The sequence below is a fragment of the Taudactylus pleione genome, unplaced genomic scaffold (assembly GCF_031769625.1).
Source record: "Taudactylus pleione unplaced genomic scaffold, aTauple2 ptg000117l, whole genome shotgun sequence".
NCBI lineage: Eukaryota > Metazoa > Chordata > Amphibia > Anura > Myobatrachidae > Taudactylus > Taudactylus pleione.
Window position 1 is genome coordinate 647,088 of NW_028284519.1, and position 24,970 is coordinate 672,057.

Sequence of the window (24,970 nt, forward strand, 5' to 3'; positions counted from 1 at the left end):
TCATATTATATGAATTAAATTATGTAACAACCAGTTCATACAGTAATTATAGTTATCATTCAATGTTACAAGGCCCTAACATGCCTATAATCTCTACACTGATCAAAAGTTATTGAATATGATAACCAGATGCAGACAAACAATCTTGTTATACTGTAATATTAAAAAAAAAAAAAAAAAAAAACTTAGAATTTTCAGAAAATATTATTAGTCTTTTTGCTTCTTCGAATATAGCAAATAAAATGTACTCAGCATGGCCAAAAGGTGGAGGTTTTTTCTTTTAAATGAATTTGCATGAAAGTGCACCAAAAGAAAATATGTAAATAACAATATTATTAATAATAAGAAGAATAAATACTGGGCCTTATTCGGAGTCAGTCTGAAATGTACAAATAGAAGCCCAGAGTGCTATACACTTAATGTTAGTGCCGCTTTACATTTTCACCTGAATCCCACTTAGAAGCGGTGGCTTACAGAAACTGCCCCTCCATTAATATAACCCAGGGAGAGAGAAGGTGAAGGAAAAAATACCCTGCACTGTAGTTAGCGGCCTGGCGAAGGACAGGTCCAGAATGTTAGTGTATACACACCAAAACACACACATATATATAAATATAAGCATAACATGACCATGTCGACACTGATGAAATGTCAACATACTCAGAATGTCGACAGACCAGTCGATCCTGAGGGTGCAGTGATCACTTATCTATGTTTAGCTCAGGCAGTGCAGCTGTGCCTTTTAGGTTCAGTTCTGGTAGTGAGGACACTAACCCCTCACCCTAAACCCTCACCCTAAACCTAACCCTTCCCTCGCAGCTTAACCCTAATGCCAGCATTCTGCAGAATGTCTGCAAATTACATTTTGACATTGTGTACATGTCAACATTTCAACAATGTCAACATTCTGGTGTCACCATCGACTGTTGACATTTTGAATGTTGTTGGAATATGTATGTACAGGTAGCAGTGGTTTGGCAGAGTGCATGTACACACCAGCGGATGCCCTGAGACAATGAACAGCCCAGTACTTAACTAGTGGGATGGTTTGTTTAGCAGCAATGTGAATGTACAACCATAGTACAGTTATGCATGCACAGACTTGTTGCATGGAGCAGCACTTGAGTGGAGCATACAGATCACCAGACAGTGACTGTATGTGGGTAGCGGTGGAGAAAGCAAGTGGTATTAGAGTCTTCAATGGGTTGGATAGGCAGTAATCGTAGGGTTTCTGAGTAGCTAAGGGGAAGACATCCTTCTCCCACCGTGGCGCTCTAACACAGTGACAAAATGACACAATGCATATGCAGAACTACAGACGGTAGCCATCATCATAAGGGTTTGAAGTCTCCGTGGAGAAACCAATATGGAGCATGCGCAGTAACACTCTCCATCTTCAACTAATTTGTCCCCCTGGAAATTCCCCTTTTAAAATAATTCCCACTTTTCTTTTTTCTATATAACATTGCAAAGTGTGCTTACTGCAGGGAGCTCTCATCAGGCTGGATTCAGAGCTGGGCGCCAGTCCAAAGCAAACGGATTTCATGCAAATCTGTAAACTGCGCATGTGCTGTAGAAAGCAATCCCTGCGCTTGTGCTGTACCATGCCTATGCACACGGGTGGAGCCTACGCACACAGGTGGAGATGAAAGTCCATTGACAAAGCCCTTTTTCTGTGAAATGGGCATTTGTGGGTGGCAACTGGGTAGCAACCAGGCGACTGCATGGAACAGATCCATCTCGTGGTGTGTCATGGGAGTGTAGGCCGATTTCCCTGCTTGCTCACAACATGCAGATGGAGATGGGATGCCTGTTTCTGACAGCATGTTGCAGCCAGCATGGAGTGGATGTAATTTCAGATTCTAATAATGATGCATACTTGCCTACTCTCCCGGAACTTGCAGGGGGCTCCCAATTTTTGGGTAACCACTAACCCCCCACACCACCAGAAGAGTAGGCACTTCTCCCACCCAATGATGTGATTCTATAAGAATTGCATCATTTGGCCCCACCCCCTATTTATATATGCAGTATTCACTGCTATGTACCATGAGGGGGTCGGGCTTAGTGATGGAAAAAGCCTGACCGTGCGCCCATCACCGCCCACCAGCTTATCCTAACCCGAACTTCTCCTGGGGAAGAAGAACATAAAGTAGGTATGTAATGATGTCTGCGGCTGAAGACCGAAAAACTATGGGTGGGCCGGCATCTGCATGAAGATGGATACATAATCAGCAGAGATGGGCGTATACTTACATTAGCATAAGACAACAGGTTGCCATGACTAGGAAGGGACCCCAAGAGGGGGGATGAGTGGGCACTAATTATCCTTGTCCAGGCTTGTTGGAGGGGTCCGGGTCAGCTACTGAACAGCTCAGTGTTTCTGTGCAAACACTCTGTTACCCTCAACATCAATTATTGTGTTGAAAATTTTAATTAACTGGAGTGAACAAAGTACAGCGGACTATTCAGAAGTAAAGTTGAGTATCTCTTATTATTACTAAATGAACTTACACTTGCTCTTGCTCCAGTCTGCAGTGATAGAAGTAACACTAGGGTGTATTGCCTATAAAAATTGCTGCTTTAAATCCTGTGGCAAAACTAAAAATAGATTGTTTGTAAAACCCAGATTAATAAATAAAGCCTTACTTTCTCCTCCTTCCCCAATGAGTCTCTGTGTGCTTCATGTTTTCCTTGTTCTATCTGTGTCACCTCCATAGACACCCTTCCATCTGTCATGTCATTGTCCAAATTATCAGCGAAAATTATTTCATGATTTACTGTCTTTTTATCCGAAGGATTAAATTAACTTCCGCTCTATATTTTGTGTTTTAAAGGACGGCTACACTTTATTATTAGCATGATACATTTTACAATTACTGAATTTAGATTTTTTTTTTTAATTCTTAATGACCTTTTTCCTCCAAGTGACATTCAAATGATTACTGAGCTGTGAGAATGAAGGTCCATCCTGTTAATCCACTCCATACATGTGTGTCTAATACAGTATTTTAACCTAATTAGAATTTTTATAATTTTAAGAGGCTTTAAAATATAGTTTTCAATTGTGGTAATATCTCATTAGAGAAACATTTCTCTAACCACAACCTTTTCCAAAGTTTTAAACAAAGACATTTATTATAGGGTAAGGATCCCTAAATCCTGCAAAAACTGACATTTTCACATGGTATAAGGATTCTTTCTAATTACAATTCATCACAGCCTGTGATGGCCATTGCCAGGTTTCACCGGTGATGGAATTGCAGGGGCTTTCCTGCGATAACTTCATCATGCCTGCAGGAAAATAAATGTCATTTTCCAATGCCTTAATTTCCATCATAAAATGATTCTGTGGTCAGCTGCATGTCAGTCTAGTACTATTACATGGAATAGCTTTACCTTTCTTTTGTTCCAGGCAGGGCCGGTTCTAGACATTGTGGAGCTCAGGGTGAAAGTTCCTAGTTGCGCCCCCCAACAAAAAATAGATGGCGTTCCCCGGCGCGTGCGCTTATGGAAAGGGGGCATGTCCTTGCTGACCACCCCCAATTCATCACACTTTGGGGCGTGCCCAGCACTTACGGTGGGACTGGGCTTCCCCCAAGCTCTCTTCTCACAGTGAATAATTGCCGTGCGCAGTGATGCGCCTTACATAATATGCTTTACACAGTAATGCCCTTTATAACACATTATGACACTCGCAGTAATGCCCTTTATAACACATTATGCCACATGCAGTAATGCCCTGTATAATACATTATGCCACAGGCAGTAATGTCCTTATACATTATGCCACACACATGTAATGCCCTTTATAACACATTATGCCACACACATATAATGCCCTTTATAATACATTATGCCACACACATGTAATGCCCTTTATAAGACATTATGCCACACACATGTAATGCCCTTTATAATACATTATGCCACACTGTAATGCCCCTTACACATTATGCTACACTGTAATGCCCCATATGCACACATACACTCATATCCATAGGTACATATATATTCATATATAGTTACAAGGACCGCCCCTTGTCTTTGCCCGCTGTGTGTGCTTCCCCCTCTGCATCTCCATGAGACAGCAGCATCGGTCCTACCTGCATTCCTGCAGCTGGGGGGCGGAGGGAGGTGTTTATTGGGGGAAACAGACTCCAGAACCTCCTTTCGGGCAGTGTGGGAACCAATTCTAAATATCTCCAGCCTCTGCTGCCAGCAGCAGCTCTTCTAGCAGCAGCACGGCAACTGCTGCTAAGGACGGAAGCTGGAGACTAACTGAAACGCCCCCAGACAGCAGCAGGGTTAGCAATAAAATTCTTTGGGCCGAGTACACTCTCTCGGGGGGGCCCCATCCCTCCCTGTGTGTCTCTATAGTGCCAGCCCTCCCACTGTGTGTCTCTATAGTGTCAGCCCTCCCCCTGTGTGTGTCTCTATAGTGTCAGCCCTCCCCCTGTGTGTGTGTCTCTATAGTGTCAGCCCTCCCCCTGTGTGTGTGTCTCTATAGTGTCAGCCCTCCCCCTGTGTGTGTCTCTATAGTGTCAGCCCTCCCCCTGTGTGTGTCTCTATAGTGTCAGCCCTCCCCCTGTGTGTGTCTCTATAGTGTTAGATCACCATCTTTGAGTCTCCATAATTTCCACAATCTCCCTTTGTCACTTCCTCACTTAATTGAATCTTCTCTGTATCTTTACTCCTCCTCACGGCTGCAGGCTCCTCACTGCCAATCTTCAGCACGCTCATGAAATCACGCGTGCAGTGCAGGCTCAGGGAAAAAGTAAAAAAAAATGTATTGTGCCGGGTCACGTGATCCTGGCCCCGGTCCTCCGTGCCTCATCATTAATGCAGGGCAAGCACAGGGGAGCCTGGACATAATCAGTGCAGTGAGTGCACTGTTCCTGTCAGGGAGGAGAGAAGGGAGCAGCTCCGGCCCCCTATGCCCCCTTAGTCCGGCTTTGGATAAGGCACAGTGGGGTCTGGTATAGCGGGCTGCAGCTATGACCTGCTGCCGCCGCCACTGCCAGTACTGTGATAAAAATTGTCTTTTAGAGACAGGTTTTTTTATGGGTGGGGACTCAACGGCGCACTCCAGGAGCTTGCGCTCCGGGCGACGGCCCTATTAGCCCGCCCCTAGAACCGTCCTTGGTTCCAGGACTACACCACAGAAGTTGCCAGAGCTCACCGTGAGATGGCGCCCATTTGCACCAAACGCGCCAGAGCACACCGGAAATTTGCATTACTTTTCCCAGGCCGCTTTCGTATTTATGAGGGTAAGTAACTTAAAGACTTCACCACCCCGCCAGATGCACAGGAGTTCTTAATAGAGGAAGAGATGAACGTTCTAAATGGGCTGACTGTCCTGCTCCTGAATACCTAGGCTGAGTATTTAACCTCTGCTACCTGTAATGTTCTCACTGTGGGGCCTATTCATAATCACTTAATTTTTACAAAAGCAGTTGAAAATTAAAATTTTCACCTGCAATTGTAAAAATTATCGGGCCATTCATCAAGAGGGTAAAGCAGGAGATATCACAGATATCTCCTACTTACCTTCCTTTTGCGGTATGGCCCGCTGTCCCCATACACCAGACAGAATTCATCAAGCTCCGAAAATATTATATTTTCGGAGATTGAGTGCAGTAGCATTCGCCATCTTCAGAAAAGGAGCAGTGAAGCCGCTCGCGGGGACAGCTGATTTTGCATCAGCTGTCACCGCGCCGGAGCAACGATGAATTGCTCTGGCAGCCACGGCGAGTTATAATGTTAATTATCGGGGTCCAAACATCATGAAAAGGCCCCTATACCACTAATGTGCCTAACCTATGCTTGTTGGATTCACATTCAATCACTATTGTTTTAGTAGCTCTTATTTTACTTTTCAATAATTCATTTTGCTTATTGGTGTCGTTCTTTCTCTTTTATATTGCTTACATTTTATTAAGACACCTTGGTTCATCTCTCTTCTTTAGGTTACATATATCTGTGAAGTAATCCAAGCATGAGTAATTAATAACTTGTCTTATTTTCTGATAATGTTTTGTTCTTAGATTATTTCCATCTGGCAAGCTTCCCTGATTTATTCATGTACCTAAGTTACACATTGTTTCTAAGTTGATCATATGTGACTATTCTTATAGGTTCTGATCTGTTTTTTATGCACGTGTTATTGTTATCTCTATTTTCATCTGTTTTATTGACTACTAGGGGTTTTTACTCCCTCTTTTGCCATTTTCACTCTCATTTTCTTTCTTATTTCCCTTCCTCCTCTCTTCCTACCTTTCTCTCTCTGTTTTATTTTGTGTTATTTTATTATACCATGCCATGCTTTGATTTCTTTCACTTCGTTTTCTCTTTTATTTTTCATTCACCCTCCTTTTTCCTGCTACCTTTCTCTTTCGCCAGTATAAGGATCTCACTGCCACTCTTCTCTGTCCTTTGGCCTTATGACTCTCATTAAGGTATATTCTTGGAATGTCAAGGGTGTAAATTCCCTCGTAAATAGAAAACTTATACTAACATTTCTGAACAAAGCTCATGCGGATGTTTTTCTCCTACAAGAAACCCATCTTTACTGAAGCTGAGCATGCTACACTTGGGGTGCTTAGGCACAAGGTTTTAGCTTCAGCATTGTGCTCATCCAGCAAAAGCTGGCGTTATCCTCTGCATCGGAGCCCCGGCGGCCAGCCAATGATACATATGGAAAATGCAGTAAAACCCTGAAAACAGGGTTTATACCGCATTTTACATTTAGTACATCCCGGCCTCTGACTTGTGTGAAGATTACACCACCCTACAGACAGGGAATACACCTTTTTCTACACCTCCCACCTCTCCTTCTCAAGACTAGATTATTTACTTTTCTCCAATACAGTAATGTCCCAATCGATACTGGCATTAGACCCATATTGGTATCCGATCATGCCCCCATCTGGGTGACATTACAAAATTTTAGTAATGTGGGGTCTCACAAGCAGTGATATTTCCCATCTTTTTTAGCGAACTACCAAAAATGTTAATATATGTTAACAGTGGCCTGGAATGACTTTGCTTTCACAAACTCATCTCATGCTGAAAAACCTATACTATATTGGCAGGCGGCTAAAGCAGCCCGTAGAGTCGCCATCATTTCATAAATTCAGGAAAAAGCTTTCAGCCCCCTTTACAGAGTCCCAGCAAACTTTAACATCTAGATTTCAGACTATGAAGTCTTGTTTGTCTCCCTCTAATGTTCAGGACTATAAGTCAGCAAAAATCCATTATGATAATATCCTTACTCAAATAAGTGATTGACATGTAAATAAAGCTCATTATTTGTTCCATAAACAAATCAGGTCGCTTGCTTTCCAACTTCGAGGTACCAGACTTCCTAGTGATGTTACAATTAAATTAAAATTCAGACTTCCCAGCCGCTATCCACCACTCAGATAAAATTCTGAAAGTGTTGGGCTCCTCAATGATACAGGAGGTTCACCTAAAAGCCATACATAGAGCATATGTATCACCACTCCAACTCAACTTACTTTGATCACAGAGACACTTTTTCAGATATAGGGGCATATTCAATTAGGTGTGAAAAGTCCTGTACTTTTCGCATGCCGGACTTTTCGCCATCATTGCTGGTTTTCCATGCGGAAAAGTATCGCGCGCGTCCCCCGAAACCAAAACAGGCGAAAAGTACTGTCAGATTTGGGGAAATCGGCCTGATACCCCCCCAAAAGATGCACAACATTGGGGATCAATGTAGATGCCCCGGATTAGCCCTTCTGAAGCTATTTGGGGTCCTTAAATGCTAATTAGCGTCTTTGTACAAATGGTGAAGAACAGCATTTAGGAGTTTTTTATGGTGAAAATAACTAGTCCCAGTAAATTTGGGGTACATGTAAATGGGTGCAAGCATGGTTAAAAATCGCAAAAGTGAGGTTTAAAAAACATGAAAAATGCACCTTCAGCAAGCACCTGCAATAAAAAAAACACCCCCATACTAGTAGACACCCCCAAAGTCTATTTAGCTAGTTTTTCAGTTTGTACCTCAACTTTGAACTTTTTCGCCCCCTTTTTCGAAGTCATTTTTTGGGGTGTTCTTATTTTTTTTAGGATTTTTTTGACGCAGTTTACCTTTGGGAACCTGTCCTAAGGGTACAGGGTGGTTTCCCCACCTTTGCACCCCAAAACCGCAATTCTGCACTTTTTTTCGACTGCTATTCATAGGCAAACCTTTTCCGCCGGGTTCAATACATTGAGTTTCCGCACCTGGGAAAAGTCACCACAATTGAAGACAGGGATAAGTTTCGCAGGCAAAATGACGTCACTGGCGAAACTTTTTTGCCGAGAACGTCTTTTCGCACCTAATTGAATACGGCTCATAGAGGGTGGTGTCCAATGTTTTTACAAAAATAGGGAACCATATATTATTACACTCTCGGCAACCACTCAATCTCAGATCGTTTAGGCTTTTGAATCGACCACATTGTATTTGCTGCACCAAATCTCTTGATTTGGGATTTCTCTTATTTCTGTCTTTATGAAGTTATTCGGTTGTAACATCACCCTTTCTTGTTATAGAAATTCTACCCCCTTGATAATTTCTGACGAATCTCAATATTGTGAAGTTACTGCAATATTAGTTTCTATTTATGCTTACGGTACTGTTGGTATGCAAGTTTTTCTATGCTTTTTGTTTACCCTTCTTTTTTCCTCCCCTCCCCATTCCTCATAACTATAGTTCTAAAATAAGACATTCTATTGTTTATTTAAATGATTCGCTCACTATATTGTTATGTCGACCCTTATTCTGTTATAATGTATTCGGAATAGTTTATGTAACTCTCTAATTCTTGTGTTCGATATCTTATTGTGGCAACTGTATATTTTTGAAATGTCTCAATAAAGTGTTTAAAAAAAAAAAAAAAAAAAACAGTTGCAAGCATCAGCAGGGAATACCCAGAGTCCCGTGTGACATCCCCGCCTCCCAACACATACCACCAGAGGACATAGACATTCTTCTGAAAGTCACAGCAAGGGAACCTAAGGAAGTTGCTTGGAGACATACACCATCATACCTGTAAGGTAGGCGACATGCACCCACGGACTCCTGTTAACACAAATACCACACTGTTAATTCCACCTCTGACACTGCACAAATCTGGTATTCTCGTATGGACAGATAAGGTACTTCTACCTTTACAGACTGTGGGCCTGATTCAGACCCGCTCGCAAGCGGGTCGATGGTGGCCCAGTGTGCGCGTGCGCGAGCCCCTTGCTCCGGGACCCACTACAAAAGGGGCGTGGCGGGGAGGTGGCTGAGCAAACGGAGGCGTTCCTGCAGGAACGCCTGCCGTTTGTGGGCGGTCCTACTGACATCACTAGCAGGGCCGGATTAACAATGGGGCGGGTGGAGCTACAGCTCCAGGCCCCCAATGAAAATAGGCCCACAGCATCCAGTGCTGACAGAAAATATTTTTTCACCACCAGCTGAATGCGGACATCAGGAGATTCCAGTCCCCAGCCTATTCAACGCTTGGCAATTAAAAAGCTCCGCCCATCCCGACGGGTGCCTGAAACATCGAACATTTACCTGAGGTACTCGCACACCAAAAGAAGCCTGCCCCTGCCCATTAGCTTTGCCTGCTCAAATCAATGTCCCCAAGCACCCACCCACCAGAAACTCACCCACTGAAGCCATACTCAAAGTCCCCATCACCAAAGCTCCGCCCATCACGCCAGGTGCCCGAAGCTCCGCCCCCATTCACTATCAGCAACAGCAAAGTGAGTGAGAGCGCTTCCTGTTTAGAGAGATGCAGAGGCAGAGCTGCCTGGAGCAGGAGGGAGGGAACATGGCCAAGCATTACCAAAGAACCTCACAGGTCACTGCATACTTACTGACTACTGGGGGCAGCCATGTCAGCGAGGCAGGGGTCATGGAGTGGCAGAAGTGGTCAGTGTGCGGTCATGATGGAGTGTTCATGTCATTATGTCCACACTCCCAGGATCTGCTATATGCTATATATCTCAAATGCTGTACATAAACACCTTGTTGTTTAAAAAATCAGAGCTGGGACTGCCTTTATTCATATCTTGTTTTCTGTGTGTATGTATATATGTGTCTGTGTGTATATATATATATATATATATATATATATATATACACACACACACACTCATGTCAGGTTTCACACTTATGTGCAATATGGCATCTCTTACACGGTATAGGCAGGTAGCAACACAGTTTTTCAAAATGTGCATGACCTTTAGGATGCGTTGCAGCCATTAAGATCTGACTGTATCAGTCCTCATCCAAACATCAATGAATTGCCACACTGGCTCAGCCATCTCCTGTTGTGCCAGCAGGTCGCTGGTGATGAAAGGTGCTGTGCTGCTAGGATGACCCCCAATAGGTCCCACTAACACAGTGCAGGGGCAAGCCTGTTGGACCAATAGCTGCCGCCCCTTGCCATATTCAGTGGGGATGGAAGACTATTGAACTCCCCTTGCTTGCCCCAGACTCTGTGAAGCAGCCAAGGCAAGGCTGCTCTGTCCCTCCCCTTTGCAGGCCCGCCAAGAGCCGTGGTGGGCCCTGGTAATAGGGGCGTGGCCTAATTGGGAAGGCATGGCCACGCCCCCTAGCCGAGAGAAAAAAAGATTTGCAGTGCCGCCCAGCGGCGCTGGGGAGGGCGGCGCTCTGAGCCCCCTCAGCCCGGCGCAAAGCCAGGGTGATGCGATCAATGTGATCGCTCCCCTGCACAGGCATAGGAGACTGCTGTGGCTGCTGCTCAGCAGCCACGAGCAGTCTCCAACTGCAGCTCAGCACACTCTGTGTGCTGGGCTGCTGTGAGGGGGGGAGCGGCGCCGGGCCCCTCAGGAAGCCCAGGCCCGGGTAATCTGTACCCGCTCCCCCCCCTCTCGGCGCCCCTGCCCCTTTGTACTCACTTGCTCCCCAGTGGTGAATGTTCTCGGGCGCTCTGCCTGTTTCACTGTCGTCTTTGTGGAGAAGCAGCACCTCAGTATAAAAGTAACTTCCAGGACCAGGGGGACATCTTAAATCTGTCATGGACTTAAAGTGTGAGGTGCATAGTACCCTCACGTGCACATACGGCAAGCTTTTATACTTGTATCTTCCACCTCCCACTCTCCCCACACACACGCATTCTGCTGTCAGTGGCTGATGTGTGCCACATGCTAGCATTCTGACTGATGCCCTTCAGAACTGCTGTGATATGCAGTTCCACAACAGCTGTGTCTGTGGGTGGGGGTTTTAACTAGGGGGTCTATTTACTGAGCAGTGTTAGGAGACAAAGTGATAAGGTGCCAGCCAATCAGCTCCCAACTGTCATTTTTCAAACAGCCTGTGAGATGGCAGTTGGGAGCTGATTGGCTGGCACCTTATCACTTTTCACTCCTAACACTGCTTAGTAAATAGACCCCTAGCACTGTTACAGCAAATCCACTTATAAAGTGACTTCTCCATTTCAATGTGGCATTACGTGTATCTCGGACACCATAATATGGCATAATGTGTATTAGGGGTACTGCAATGTGGCATAATGTGTATTGGGGACACAACATGTGACGTAATGTGTATTGGGGACACTACATGTGATGTAATGTGTATTGGGGAAACTACATGTGATGTAATGTGTATTGGGGAAACTACATGTGACGTAATGTGTATCGGGGACACTACATGTGACGTAATGTGTATCGGGGACACTACATGTGATGTAAAGTGTATCGGGGTCACTACATGTGATGTAATGTGTATCGGGGACACTACATGTGACGTAATGTGTATTGGGGACACTACATGTGATGTAATGTGTATTGGGGACACTACGACATGACATAATGTGTATCGGGGACACTACAACGTGGCATAATATGTTTTGGGGACACTACGATGTTGCATAATGTGTATTGGGGACACAACGATGCTGCCTAATGTGTATTGGGGACACAACATGTGACGTAATGTGTATTGGGGACACTACATGTGATGTATTGTGTATTGGGGACACTACATGTGAAGTAATGTGTATCGGGGACACTACATGTGACTTAATGTGTATCGGGGACACTACATGTGACGTAATGTGTATCGGGGACACTACATGTGATGTAATGTGTATCGGGGACACTACATGTGATGTAATGTGTATTGGGGACACTACGACGTGACATAATGTGTATCGAGAACACTACAACGTGGCATAATATGTTTTGGGGACACTACGATGTTGCATAATGTGTATTGGGGCACTACGATTTGGCATAATGTGTATCAGGGACATTACAATGTGCCATAGTGTGTTCAGTGGGGATGGGAGGCTATTCCCCTTGCTTGCCCCAGACTCTGTGAAGCAGCCAAGGCACGGCTGCTCTGTCCCTCCCCTTTGTACCTCTCACCTACTCCCCAGTGAATGTTCTTCGTTATTTCTCGTAAACTGTTTTACATTATGATGGGACCCTGAAACTGTGAAATAGGACCTCAAATTTTATAAATGATGGGTCCCTGGGACTCGCCTACTGTACTGTAATTTTCATGTCCGTGCAATCATTGTACTGTATGTATATATAATGTGTGTGTATATATCATGTATGTGTTTACTTAAATAAAAAAAATTATTCAGTTCTCAGTAATATAACAGGTGGTGCATACTTCATATAAGTGATGAGGGGACAGAGATTTAGGTGGTTGACGGTAGGCAGTAGCTATGCCCTCCATGGCGCTAGCCACACCCCACAGTACAGACCACACCCCCCACATCCGAATTCACACTCCTTGCGACATCACACAATAGTCCCTTCATAAACGTCAGCTCCAGGCCCATCTGGACCTTAATCTGGCACTGATCACTAGTGATGTCAGTAGGTGGACTTCCTGCTCTAATAGTGCAGGAAGTCCACTGGGGCTTGCGGCAACGAGACCCTACCGCAAGGGTCTCATCGCAAGCCCGTTGGTCGCGATGGTCTTGACCATCGCAACCATCATCATGGCAGCTCGCATAAGCTGTGGGTGGTAACACACAGCTATGCGAGCGGCCAAGAGGCCGAAACAAAAAAAAACACGCCCTGATTCCTAGCGAGCGCACGCTTTTTGCGAGCGGCTCTGAATCAGGCCCTGTGTCCATTGGGGTTTCATATAACATATGTCCAACCTCGGCATTCCACCAGAATTTATAAATTTTTTTGAAAGTGCCTGCAATGGCCACATGAGCATCAGAACTGGACCATGGAGTAATTGCAGAAGGTGGCCTGGTCTGATGAATCATGTTTTATTTTATATCAAGTGGACAGCTGGGTGTGTGTGTCGTCTACCTGGGGAAGAGATGGCAACAGGATGCACTATAGGAAAAAGCCAAGCCGAAGGAAGCAGTGTGATACTCTGGGCAATGTTATGCTAGGAAACCTTGGGTCCTGCCATTCAACCTACCTAAACATTGTTGCAGACTAAGGGCCTGATTCAGAGCCGGACGCTCTGAACGAGCGCCCGCTCTGAATCAGGGCGTTTTTACTTTTTTAGAGCGTCCTCCTGGACGCTCGCATAGCTGTGGGTTACCACCCACAGCTTATGCGAGCGTCCATGATGATGGTCGCGATGGTCAAGACCATAGCGACCATCGGGCTTGCGACGAGACCCTGCGGTAGGGTCTCAGTGACCGCAAGCCCTGGAGTGATTTTGGCTCTATCAGATATCAGTGATGTCAGTGGGGCCGGACCCAGACGGTAGGCGTTCCCATGGGAACGTCTCCATCTAGCAGCCACGCCCCCGGCACGCCCACCAAAGGGGGCGTGCTGTCACTCAACATCGACAGCATGTCCCCTTTGGGGGCGGGTCTGAATCAGGCCCTAAGTACACCCATTCATGACAACAGTACTGCCTGATGGCGGCTTCTTTATGCAGGAAAATGTGCCCTGCTACTGTACACTGCAAAAACTGTTCAGGAATGCTTTGATGAAAATGACAGAGTTCAAGGTGTTGACTTTGCCTCCAAATTCCCCAGATCTCATTCCAATCGAGCATCTGTGGGATGTGCTGAAAAAACAAGACTGAGTCATGGAGGCCTCAACTCGCACCGTACATCATGCCCTGTTGGATCAGAGCTGTTTTGGCAGTGCTCGGAGGACAGACACAATAGTAGGTAGGTGGTTTTAATGTTATGAGTGATCTGTGTATATTCCAGCTTTATGAGTAACAAGCAATCAATACAAAATGCATATTCACAATATCAATAATGCCAGAAATTGATTTTGAACCAATAAAAATGCAAAAACAGAAATAGCATATGCAGTTAGTTAAAAAAAGACAATATAAAAACTTCCGGTGGGTGGGTCCTTTGACTGGCCACTTTTATCACTGAGCTTCCAGAGGTTCTAACGTTTCAGGGCTAGAAAACCTTACCAGCAGTACTCCATAGAAGCTGTACATTGCACTGGATGCCACGGGGATAGCAAGTGGGCAAAGTGGCCATCACCTCAGCTCTCCGCTCCTTACACCACCGGTCTCAGATCTCCAAAACAGTAGATGTGGCTGCCATCTTGCCGCCACAACTGAGAGCATACCGCCCAACTGTCCCGCATTCAGCTGGACAGTCCCGTTCTTCTGGGACTGTTCCACTCGTGGACCGCAGTGTCCCGTGGTGGGGGAGAAGTTGGGGGAAGCATACACTGCTGCTCTACATAGCAGAGCAGCAGGTAAGCAGAAGGAGAATAGATTCCGTGTGCATGCGCACAGCATCTGTTCTCTAGTGTAGGGGGAGTTTGGGGGCTTGCCAGCATCTCGGAGAGTGCTGGGCACACCCCCACAGTGATGTAAACGGGGGTTGCAGCGAGGCTCCGCCCCATTTCCCAGATGCTCTGCCCCTTTTCGGATGTGCGTGACTTCGGCACGCGACTTGACCCTCCTTGCAAAACGAGAATGTTGGGAGGTATGTGAGAGGTCAGCGGGTTCCCTGGCTTCCGAGGCCACTGACAGACAGTTTGCTGTGGTGTGGGCTTCCAGGAACTTCCTGCAGCTGTCCTTATCACTAAACTAGCTGCTGGCTAGGACTGATGTCACGTCTCCCATTTCTGTGACAGACTGCACTCTGACAGTACTCCCAGCTGAGACTGCAGCAGCTGCCTTCATCCAGCAGGGGGACCACCTCAGTAGACACTGAAGACACCCAGAAGTCATCTAATAATCCAGGTACTGCAGTTCTCTCTTTGCTCTTTCCTATCAGCCACTATAGTGGCTTGGAGACTGTTCTGCTCCACCACCCCCCACCCTTTTCTGCCTGCCATCAAGCCAAGGTGCAGTTAATCATTTTCTCACTTCAATTCTACAATTATTAAGTTGACCCTGAGACTCTGCTTTATATTACTCTGCTGTATTTGTGACATGGAGAAATTTGCGGCCAAACAACAAAGGGGATCAAAGGGAGATAACTCCACCAAAACCAAGGAAAAACTTATCCCTGTCCCAAGCCCCTTCTCTTCTTCGCCTGTGATGAGTGATGACATCCTAGAGGGTGTAGAGGACCTCTCTAAGTACAGTGCAAGCTCCATTCAATGGGCTCAAGAGATTTCTGAAAGCATCTCTCCCCTGCTTGATAAATAGCTGGCAGGTCTCAGGGAAGTGGTGGAATCTGCTCATGCTCAAATTGCCCAACATGAACAGCACCTCACACAGACTGAACAGCATGTTTCTTCTGTGGAAGGACGACTTGGCGAAAGTGCAAACCCATATTCATACTCACCAATCCATCGTCACTTCCCTTTGTGACAAAATAGAAGACCTAGAGAATCACAAACCCCGCAATAATCAGAGACTTAGTAGCCTTCCCAAATTGATCAAACAATTAGATTTGATACAATTGGTCTTATCCTGGGTGCCTTCCAAGCTGGGCTTGTTGGAACATGTACATAAAGTTGGTCCGGAGTAGCAATCATGATGAGGATCCTCAGTTATGCCGACAAGTTTGCTATGTTGGATGCTTATCGGAAACACTCAGGGCTGACTTACGATGGGGAGAGACTGTTGCTCTTCCAAAATTTGTCGTATCAAGTCACCATGCAGAGACATGAATGTTCTTCTGTGTGACAGGACTTATTTAATGCTAACATTCAATTTGCTCTGCTTAACCCGACTAAACTCGGATTATACATGGAAAAAACATTTTATTTAGGCTCTGCAAGAGCTGCCACCAATTACTTGAAGTCTACATTTGCCCTCCTCATCTCTAATGGACTCTGCAGATTAACATTGTTGTCTTCAACCAGTTTGCCGTGGCAAGTTTTATCCCACTATCACAGGTTTCTCTCTGCCTCATTTCTGTTATATTATGTGTTGCTTGTGGTTGCTGCTCTTCCACTATCAATTACTTTCAACTTCAACTCCTTGTTTCGATTTAAAACTTTTCTTTGTGTTGCTGCTTCCCTGTTCTTCATCCACCACTCCATGGTATAGTTATCCTGAAATGTGGAGGGTCTAAACACCCCCTGAAGCATAAGAAAGTCCTCCGGAATCTGAAACGCATAAACCATGATATTGCATTCTTGCAGGAGTCTCATAAAAAAAATACAGACCCCAATGTTCTTTGAAACAGAAGGATTTATAGCAGCATCTTTTGTGACAAATGTTTTATTTATCAAAAACTTGCAGTATGATAGTCTGTACCGGTGGTCATTAACGCTACATTATAATAGCACCCGCTTTGGGTCATATAATTGCATACTGTAATGCCACATGATAATAGCACATATATTAATATATCTAATTTGAGAGCCAACTCGCACAGAATCCTCCAAATAGCACTACAGAAACCAGCACACCATCTAAATGCTGGTCCCATCCATGCCTCTCAGAACAGTAATATAAAATAGTGGCTGCTCATATCAACTTAATGGTTTTTCACATGTACTGTACTTGAAAAGGGAGGGGTTTCATCTAAACAAGAAAAAAACAAAAACAATAAGATTGGTCTGATGGCCCTATCGTTATGGGAGGCGACTTCAACACCACACTTTCTCCTTGTTTGCATAGGTTGGGGTACTCAGGTGGTATGGTGGTGCACCATCCACTTTTATATTGCTTAAAGACTCCCTACAACTTATTGATCCCTGGAGGTGTCAACATCCAACTGCTGAGGAATACAATTTTTATTCTCACCCACACACTTCGAATTTCATCTACTCACATATGTATTGCTCCACAGGGTTTAAACTCTGGAGTGGACAACTGTATAATCTCTGATCACCCCCACACACAAACACATACATACACGTGGTTTCTCTTACAGTTGTATTCCCCAATCTATATCTCCTTTAGCTGTAGGTTCCCTGCATACCTAACATATTTAGACGATTTTAAGACCCACTTAAAACACTTTTTAAAATTATGTGAATGACAACACACCCCAGATTTTAACCATTTTTGGGCTGCGTCTATGGACCACATTATAGCATACACAACTCATAAACGAAGTACACTGCGAAAAAGGTTTCGGATCCTTAGCTCTAACCTGACTAGGACGTATGAAGCCTTAATTTCACATGACAACGCTTCCTATAAGCAGGCCTACCTTGATGCTAAACTCTTACATGACACGTTGTAAACTGAACTAGCCAACTTGATCTTAGATTTCCAAAAGAATAGTTATTTTCACTGGGGAAATAAACCAGAGAAACTTCTCGCAAATATGGTTTGAAATAGACCTGGCCCCAAAACGAATCATGGTTCTTCATGACTCCACTGGCAGTTAGACCTTTAAACCCGATACTATGGCTGCAAAATGTCATAAATATTTTGAGCAACTCTACTCAGCTCAAGGCTGACATATAAACTTAACAATATGGAGAGGGACCTTTTAATAGCTCCTGTAATGGCTGCTAAAGTCCAGGCTATCATTAACTCCCTACCTAATCGTAAGGTCCTGATGGGATGAGTGTCGAATACTACAAATTGCCCTCTCCACTTTTACTTCACATTTAGTAGCACTCTTTAATTCTGTTATAGAGGGCCATCAGGCCTCTCATATTTTAATATGGCTCAGATTATACTACTACTACCTAAACCAGGTAAGGATCCAGCTTTGGTCCAGTCATATCGCCCCATTTCCTTATTAAATCAGGATTCTAATTTTTTTCCAAACTCATACTGTAGCTTAACGGACTTTACACTTTCCTTCAACTTTTATTACACTCTGCTCAAACAGGCTTTGTTAAAGGAAGGTATTCAGTGCAAAATGTTAGGACATCGATAGGGACTCTTGGTCACATCTCCTGAGAATATTTCACCATCAGCGATTTGGCCCTGATTTTGTCCATATTTTCCAGGTGTAGTATCATCAGCCGATAACTTATCTTACTGTTAATAACCTTAATACTCGTGCCTTCTATTTAGATAGATGCCCTCTCTTCCCATTTTATTCATACTTGCCCTAGAGCAGTTGATTCATCACTTTAACAAACTAACAGATTTGGAAGGAATACAGGCTGGTTCTCAAAACTTAAAAGTCTCAGCATTTGCCTGCAATTTATTTCTCATTTTTCATAACCCTCATAAAGCCATCTCGCTGATGCTGCATAAACTGGATGTGTTAAACTTTAAATCGATGGCTTGTTTCTTTATCAATAGCTCCAAAACTGAAGCTTCGTTCTTCTTTGACAAGGTGAGGAGGGGTTAGAGGGGAACCTTCCCATTTCAGTGGGCTTCTACTACTCTAACCTATTTGAGAGCTTATTGTTATTTAATAAAAAAGGATTAGTTTTTCCTGTCTCCTCCTGTATATACCATGCAAATGTTGCCCCTATTAATTTTCAGTTTACATGCTCACAAGTAAGGGAGACATTTTCACAACTTAGCCTCCTATTGTTTCCATACCTGCAGGCCCATTGTTATGACTCTGGTTTAGTTCAGTCCTTACAAGACTGTGATAAACAGAATGCGTTGGATGGTGCGCTGCTCAGTTGCCCTTGTACGAGTCTCTCAACTTCCCAATTGTATTATTATGTCAAAGGCACCCTAAACCTCGCTACTATGACTAGGGATGTAGCAAAGTCGCTTGGTGACTTCCATAACTTTCCCTTCCCTTGAGATCCTGGGAGCATGTGTGAGATTTAATAAACATTTGGTTTCCACTACTTATGCAGAGATGACTTATAAAATTTTACATAGGTTTTTGATAGGTAACTCCACTGATTCTTACTGTTTTAAATGTAGTCATCCTGAGGCGGACATCTACCACTGCCCGTGGTCATGTACAGATTTTTTGGACTACAGTTGATGTGTGTACCCGTCCGACGCAGGATGCGATGAACGACATATTGTGCAGTCGTTTGGTGAATGACTGCACGGTATGTTGTTCACCAGCTGCCTCCACAAGCATAGCATCATTCATCAAATTGACATATTGAGCAGCACGTAGGCTTAATCTGTCGAAGCAATGACCAACTCCACAGGGGAACATATGGTCGGTCATAGTGCATACACAGTTGCGAAAATGGACGATACATTGGCCTGATCTGCCGGATTGGGTGACATATTGTCTAGTGTGTACTTATCTTAATACATCATTTTCATGATCACTTCTGAATGGACCTTCTAGGGTCTATATGAATCCTCACATCAACAGAGGGTCTTTAAGGGCAAGAAATTGCTACTAAATAAGAAATCCTATCCCAATAATTATCCAGTGATGTCTAAAATCTACGGCACATGCATTACAGAGTGTGGACACAAAGGAGCTGTTGCGATTGGGACAGGTGCTATCAGAAATGGGGTGGAAAAGTGATGAGCGTTCCTGGGCGATGACTGGGAGGTGGATAAAAGAACATGCATAAATTGTACATCTCATGGATGTGTAATGGGAGTGCAGCAGGGGTGTCAGTGTAAGTGGTTGCATTCGCAGACGCACAGCTGTAGGCATAGGAGGCCAGAGTCAGTCGGATAAACTGCACCTATCATAGGGCTGGTGCAAGTATTGATGGTGTGAGCGATGGTGGCGGTATTACAGCTTGCAGAGACACTCAGTCCTTGCACATTCAGATGCACGCTGTACACCAGGGAAAGGTATGATACTAGCATTAGCATATACTTGCAGCTGCGACTCCTGTAACAGACATAAGAGCTAACACGGCTGCGTAAATCTCTGAATCAGCCCTATTTAGTTCTGTGCTGGATAAACCCTCTGGTGCTCATTATATTAGCAGAATATAATATAGCAGAACTTTCCTCTTAAGCTCCAGCTGGGTTGTTGGTTGAGAAGATCTGACCAGAGGATACCCAAAAACATGGTCAGGTGAGTGGTCTATGTTGGAGACACAGGAGGGGTACATACAATACATGGATCAAGTGGGATTTATTGCTGGTAAACAAGACTCAGACAGTACCCATAGAAAATTCAATTTAAGTTCACCAGAATAATTTTCTCCAACTCCTTCATTGCTGATGTCGAAAAAAAAACATTTAGGGGCATGTGATAATGGGGACCCACTCACGCCTAAAATATGATCTGCAGCGATGATTAATGTATCATAATAACTGTTCAGGAGGTATGTCATCTGGAATAAGCAGCTAGACACTTGCATGTACAAATTGTGTGTCTATTCTGCTTGAGATGCAGATCAAAGGCAAGGATATTCCCTGCTGGGAGGCCCCATGTAACCCAAAAGCTGGGGGACAGCCAGTCTAAGTTATACCTTAGAGAATCTGTTACTACCCCCCAGGGGGGTCAGGGACATTGCATTGTAGCAAGGTGTGAAATGTGCTCAGCTGTACCAGTTTAGCTAAGATGCCAAAACTCCCTAGATCTCCTGTCCTCCCCCCATACTCTCAAATCAGAGGGGGGGGGAGCTTTCCCTACATAAAAGGGGACAGGGTCCAACCAGTATATTAGCTGAGTCCAGTGATCAGCCGTTGTTCATTTTCATGAGGAGACCATAGGGTCACAATGCACCATATCCCCAAAAAGCGAGGTCACTTCTGCCATTGTTCAACCCTGCACAGGTGTCCTGAACTTTGTTTCCCCTTTATTTTTTTCTTGAAATCGCTAGTAACTTGTGTGAACTTTTGATAATTATTATAATCTTTGTAACCATAAGTTTTGAAGTGATTACTTAAAATTGAAACCTTTTAGTTCTGATATTCTGTGATTCTAAAACTCACGGCCTCCTATGGCCACATGCTACTGACTTAAAGGTATATTTTTCTGGTGAAGCGGAACTGAAGAGCCACTGTGGGGGGGCATCTCCCAGTCTAACTCTTGGTGTTGGTAGGATTTATAGTTTTGGTAATAAGGTAACCTGCAAACAGCAACCGTCACAACCATCCGTCTTAGCAAGCTATCTTAGTGCAGATGAGTTTGTGACAGGGCATATTTATTCACATTCATTTTAGGGAAATCCTACAAAAAACTGCTGTTTTTAGAGGATACCCACACAAATTAAGTATTTCCAGAAAGTAAGAAGGGTTTCCATTGTCAATTGCAAAAGCAGCCCCATAGGTTTCTATGGAGGCTGCTAAAATTGTAGCCTATGGGTTACATTGCCACAAACTTTTCTGGGTCCCTCTGCTGTCATGGGACTTAACGCTGGAAGAGTTCCCTGGACAGGCTCAGGAGTAGAGAGTGAGGAAGCGGTGTGAGCAGATCCAGAAGCAAACAAGGGAAATAGTGAAGACGTAGAAGGACTGTGGTCGACGGAGTCTGAAGGTATAACACAGAGTAGGCTTGTCGACAATTGGTTCAAGCTGGACACTGCATAACCTTGTATCGAGTCATTCCAGAAATAGTGACCAAGCTGGTCTCGGCATTGACTGTACTGACTTGAATCGGAAATAATAATCAAGCTGGACTTGTACCAACTTGAATCGGAAATATTAACCAGGATAGACTCGGCGTTGAAAGGCAGACCAGAACGTAGCACTGGAGAAACCAAGAAGTTCAGCAGGAATTGACAGCAAACAGTCTGTAGACTAGCCACAGATTACAATGCTGGAGCCTAGAGACGTAACTAGTAGTGAAGTTGCGCAGGCAATGATTCCTGACCCAGCGATCCCTTTTATGTCTATGGCTGCACCATGATAGGCTGGATTATGTCAGGTGGGTTATTGTGGCTTTGCCATTGGCTAAAGCAGAGTCAGATGATTAAGTGTCATGTCAGCCCCTTCAGGTCGGCAGACTTGGAAGGACTAGACCCTTTGAACAGGACTGCAGCGTGGACCAGCTGGCGGAGAGGTAAGCGGGGAGACCATCACAGCCGAGAGTGAGAGGGAGCAGTGGAAACACACTGTGGCCGGGAGATAGAAGCAGCCGCACCAGTACTCCATGCCAGGACATTGAAGCAGCGGGGGACAGCTGCGTCCGGGACCCGGGAGGCAGTCGTGCTCTAACATCTGCTTGCACATGTGCAGTAGCTGTGGTGGGTCTGAACCAGAAAGTAAAGTGATTGTCAATGACTGTAGGAACAATGGTGATATATCAGATGTTGGATATGGTAAAGCCTGCAATGATATAGATGTTTTGTGGCGATTCTCCTGACGGGATGTAGTCATGTGACCGGTGGAATGCCGGCTAGGGAGTTATGATAGGCATCAAAAACAAGTAAACAAGTTTTAAACATGTAAACAAGCTAGCGCAGTCTGCATTACAGTGCTGTGCGATTAACATACACATAGGCAAATAGCATATAATGGGGTAGATGTATTATAGCGGCACTTACCGTGCCGCTATAACGCTTCCCACTTCGCCTCTTTACCGAGGCGAAGCAGGAAGCACTACCGATGAGATGTATAAACATCTCATCAGCCGGAGAGGGGGAGCGTTAACTCCCCCCTCCGGCGCTACCCGCTAGAGACAGCAGCGCATCAGCCTAGTGCTGATGCGCTGTGTCTCTCTCCCGGCCGGCTCCACTGAGCATGCGCGGGATCTCGCAAGTATCGCGAGATCCCCGCGTGGAGCCCTGGAGCTGGTAGCCGCCTCAGCAGGGACAGCGCTGTCCCTGCTGTGGGGATAGGCTAGCGCCAGGCTGTAGCTGTCGATAACGACAGCTACAGCCGGCCGAACGGTCAGACGGTCTGATTATTGACCTGTTACAAATTATTCTCACTAGGAATTTTTTCCTTTATGATAAACAATTTTATCTCCAAAATATCGGTTGTGCGATGGGGTCCAGTGTGGCCCCATCGTACGCCAATATTTATATGTTTGGTGTAGAAAATGATTTGTTCTTTGATAAACCTGATATTGCACAGAAAATTGCTTTCTACGTACGGTACATAGACGACCTATTGGTGTTTTGGAAGGGTCCCAAACATGAGTTTATCGAGTTATTTGAGCAACATAATAGGAGCGATTGTCCTGCGAAATTGACATTCAGTATTAGTAATGTGTCAGTAAATTATCTGGATGTTAAGATTTCTATTGTTGATGGCAAAATTTGCACTAGCCTATGTACTAAGGAGACTGACAGAAATAATTTGCTATGTGCTGACAGTTGTCATCCTAGGCCACTTATCCGTGGTCTTCCCTATTCTCAATTATTGAGAATTAGGAGAATTAACACGGATGAGATTTTGGCCGAGTCACAGATGGATGACATGATTAACAAATTTGTTAATAGAGGATATGATTTGACTCATCTAACCAGTGTTAAGCAACAGGTACTGAGTGTAGACAGGGATACATTGTTGAAGCATAATATGTCTAAAAAGAACAATAATATTGATATGATACCGTGGGTCAATAAATACAATCAAAGTAGTAGTCACATTCATAAAGTTTCTAAAAAATTGTGGCCAATTGTGCAATTAGATCCCGAACTTAACTTACATGAAACCCGTATTATGTCATGTTATAAAAGAGGGTGCAGTATTCGTGATATACTTGTCAAGACTGATGTATCGAGTCTTGGTCCCAGGGCAGATTTAGTTGGTGTTGGCAAGTTGGGTTGCTTTAGATGTACCTGCACTACCTGTAGATACCTTATTCCTGGGGATATTTTTTTGCATCCTTTGTCAGGACGTAAATATCGTATTCGCCACAGGCTCACTTGTAATTCTTCGTTTGTAGTGTATCAGATAATATGCCCATGTGGTTTATCATACATAGGCAAGACTGAGAGAACATTTAAAGAGCGCATGGCAGCTCATAGAAGTGCCATTAGGTCAGCCATTAACAATGGTTGTAATGAACATTTTGCCCTGGCACGTCATCCTTTATCTGCTCTAAAATATAGGATGATAGATCACGTCCCAGTATCTATGCGGGGAGGAGATAGATCCCGTAAATTAATACAATGTGAAACTCGATGGATACATCGGCTGGGTACGATGTCACCCAGAGGTCTAAATGAGCAATTGAGCCTAGGATGTCTTCTATAAGGTGTGAGCTTCAGTACATATATCTTGACATTTTGTTAACTTGAATCCCATTTGAATATGCATGTGGAACTATATTACCCACATGAATGTGTGTATAATCTCTTAGCTAAATTTGTAGACTTGTCGTTAATAGTTTCTTGTTATATGAGACATTATATGCTATTTGCCTATGTGTATGTTAATCGCACACAGCACTGTAATGTAGACTGCGCTAGCTTGTTTACATGTCACCATGGTGATGGCACTTGTTCAGTGGAGTCATGTGACGCTGTGACGTCACTGGTCAGCACCGCCGGGCGGGTGTGGGTCCCTGCTCCGGTGAGGCTGTTTAGTCACTCAGGTGAGCACTTATAAGGTAGGATGTTCTTTGTATATGTATGTATGTCCTGATGAAAATACCGCTGTTTTAGGTATTGAAACGCTGACTTTTCTCAGCCACGTCTATGGTGTGTTTATTTGCTTGGAGTGCCGCATCACTGAGGGTCCTATGAACATTCGATATTCATGCAGGCAACCAGCTAAGTACCCTTTATATACAGGGAGTACCGGATCCTATGCTACATTATATATATATATATATATATATATATATATATATATGTATGTATATATTTTAAC

General features: G+C 44.3%; 1 protein-coding gene across 1 annotated transcript in view; it reads right to left on the bottom strand.

Moving 5' to 3' along the window:
* The window catches only part of NRN1L (neuritin 1 like), a 137,289-nt gene that overhangs the window by 35,793 nt on the left and 76,526 nt on the right, over window positions 1-24,970 (bottom strand). The window lies entirely within an intron of this gene.